The 3383-nt window shown below is 38.6% G+C and overlaps 1 pseudogene; it reads left to right on the top strand.

Annotated features, from left to right (window-relative positions):
* Nucleotides 1-1994: 1994 nt before the first annotated feature.
* Nucleotides 1995-3086, top strand: LOC120243433 (annotated as a pseudogene).
* The last annotated feature ends 297 nt before the right edge of the window (nt 3087-3383 follow it).

A 3383-nucleotide genomic window follows, 5' to 3' on the forward strand; every position in this document is an offset into this window, starting at 1 on the left:
TTCAGAATTTTTTTCAAGCTCATTTATTTTAAGAGAGATTTTTTTAATAGGGGACCCTCTTCCTATTTCTCAATTTAATAATATAGAAAGAGAGTCTCAAGTGGTTTTAAATATGCTGATAGGATGGCTATTAGAAACTTGAAAATAGTTATGGCCCACATAACATATATGCCAAATTGTTGTGATAGGCATTGCAGGAAGAAATCAACAGGCTGAGAGAAGTATGCATGCTCAAACAGACCTATCATATAATCAAAAACCCACCAGCTGACAATGTTCCTAGAGATAGCCAGAAAATACTCCTCTGCCAAGGCAATAAAGAATGCTCAGATGAGGGGTCACCAAGATCAGTGAAAAGTTCAGATGTGCCGCTTCTCTGCAGACCAGTACTGATAGTCAAAGACACTACTGTAGAACTGGGATCCTTAGTAGCAATAGGTATAGTAGGAACCCAAGCTAGGAAAAGCCAAAAGGTAGCATGTAACCCTCATAGATGAGATAGATGTAATTATTCAAAATGGAGAATAAGTTGGAACAGCATCCAGGAGATCATGACTCAAAGGGTTCTACGCGTATGTGGTTCATATACACTTCTTGCATATTTCTAGAGGCAAGAAGTTGGATTGCCAACAAGAGTATTGCACACATAATCAAACCAAATCAAGTAAAGATGAGCTGAAGGCTGAGGTCTGGCCTCCATGAAAAATCATAATCCCTTGTCCCATTTCTAGACCTAACCAAGCTCTCTGACCCTGAACTCCTCTACTGAAAGAGAGCCTGTTCCCCTCGAGTAAGGCCCCGAAACACTGAGGCACTATACAAAGTAGTGATTCCCTCAGACTTTCCATCAAAGAGCAATCCGGCTCTTTCACATTATTTGAATAACCCTATATCAATTAATGAAATTAAATTTTTTTTAAATCCTTTAACTTACCAGTGGTTCTCATGGTGAATTCTAGCAAACATTTAAAGAAGAAATTATACCAATTTTACATAAATTTTTCCAAAAAATTGAAGAGTAGAGAATATTTTCCAAATATCAGAATCAAAAACTAATATCTGATAGCTAAAAATACCATTAAGGCCCCCCTTATAGAGTAGGGGTATGTGGAAGTTGGACAATATAATGATTCCTGGACTAAGATCATCCTATAATGAGTGCACTGAGTCCACAGACATACCCAGTGCTATTTTCCACATTCCCAAATGGGGAACGTCCCATTAGAATGGCCATACCACACACTTCTTCCCTGTACCATCCTCAGCTTCTTTTGAAATTAAAACACACACACACACACACACTAAACATCAGAGGAAAAGTGTCAAACTAATTCTAAGCATCTTAGAGTTTTATTAATACTGTAGAATGCAGGTACCTGTGTCTGGTACATTTTTCATAATTTGTGTTTCTGTCCATCCTTTCAATTGCTATGTGAAATCAATTGCTCTTAGCTCATGCTATTAAGCCTGAAAGAGGGAGATAAAATAGTGTCAAGGTAATAATATTATATTGACCAAAAAAGAAAAAAAAACCCAGACACTCAAACAGCTTGTATCTTTGCTATTTTTACTTATGTACAGAACCAAAATTTCAACAGATCCTTGAGGCTTTAGTACAACACTTGTTATCCTGTCTCTCTAGGAGACGAACTCTGTCTGGTACAACGGATAGAGCCAGGTACTCAGAACACTATAGAAATGGCCTCACAGATACTATTGCTGCTGTTGTATGTAATTATTTCTTCTGTAATTGCCATTAGTTTTCATAGAATTTTAAAAAGCATTTCTTCTTTTAAATTTTCTAGTTTTATTTATGCTTCATGGTTAGGAAAAGAAATACATTATATCAGTATCATAAATTGATCAATACTTGAATATTCATGACAAAGATACCCACACATACATTCCTATTCATAGAAGTCCAAACAGGCCGCTTTCTGTCCATGGACACTATAAAGTAAGCATCATTCAGAGTCTCCCCCTCCACCACTGTCATGTCTAAGTCAGAGTCTCCCAAAGAACCTGAACAGCTGTAGAAGCTCTTCATCCAAGATTTGTGCTTTGAAACAACCAATGAAAGTTTGAGCCATTTTGAGCAATGGGGAATGCTTGCAGACTGTGTAGTAATGAGAGATCTAAACACCAAGTGCTCCAGAGGCTTTGGGTTTGTCACATGTATGCCACTGTGGAAGAGGTAGATGCAGCCATGAATGTAAGGCCAGACAAGGTAGATGGAAGAGCTGTGGAAGCAAAGAGGGCTGTCTCAAGAGAAGATTCTCAAAGACCTAGTGCCTTCTTAACTTTGAACAAGATTTTTGTTGGTGGCATTAAGGAAGACACTGAAGAACATCATCTAAGAGATTATTTTGAACAGTACAGGAAAATTGAAGGGACTGAAATCATGGCTGACTGAGGCAGTGGCAAGAAGAGAGGCTTTGCTTTTGTAACATTTGAGAACCATGACTCTGTAGACAAGACTGTCATTCAAATACCATGCTGTGAATGGCCATAATGTGAAGTAAGGAAAGTCCCAGCTAAGCAAGAGATGGCTAGTGCTTCATCCAGCCAAAGAGGTATAGGTGGTTCTAGAAACGTTGATGGTGGTCATGGAGGCGGGTTTGGTGGGAATGACAACTTCGGTCATGGAGGAAACTTTAGTAGTCAAGGTGGCTTTGGTGGCAGTCAAGGTGGCAGTGAATATGGTGGCAGTGGAGATGTCTATAGTGGATTTGGTAATGATGGAAGCAACTTTTGAGATGGTGGAAACTATAATGATTTTGACAATTACAACAATCAATCTTCATATCTTAGACCCACGAAAGGAGGAAATTTTGGAGGCAGAAGCTCTGGCCTCTATGGTGGCAAAGGCCAATATTTTGCCAAACCACAAAACCAACATGGCTATGGTGTTTCCATCAGCCATAGCTATGGCACTGGCAGGAGGTTTTAGTTACTGCAAGGAAACAAATCTTAGCAGGAGAGAAGAGCCAGAGAGGTGACAGGGAAGCTACAGGTTACAACAGATTTTTGAACTCAGCCAAGTACAGTGGTGGCAGGGCCTAGCTGCTACAAAAAAGGTATGTTTTAGACAACACTTGTGTGTATGGGCAAAAAACTCAAGGACTGTATTTGTGACTAATTGCATAACAAGTTATTTTCGTTTCTGTTCTGTGGAAAGTGTAAAGCATTCCAACAAAGGGTTTTAATGTAGATTTTTTTTTTGCACCCATGCTGCTGATTGCTAAATGTATAAATGTGTCTTAAAAAAAAAGTCCAAATGGTCATTTCTACTTTCTATTTAATTAATAGGAAAAGCAATTAATCTAAACTCTTAACTTATTCAAGCCACGGTGAGCAACTGCCTACCAAAAAACAGTTTGTAA

Source organism: Hyaena hyaena, unplaced genomic scaffold, assembly GCF_003009895.1.
Source record: "Hyaena hyaena isolate Hyena2069 unplaced genomic scaffold, ASM300989v1 scaffold_342, whole genome shotgun sequence".
NCBI classification, from domain to species: Eukaryota; Metazoa; Chordata; class Mammalia; order Carnivora; family Hyaenidae; genus Hyaena; species Hyaena hyaena.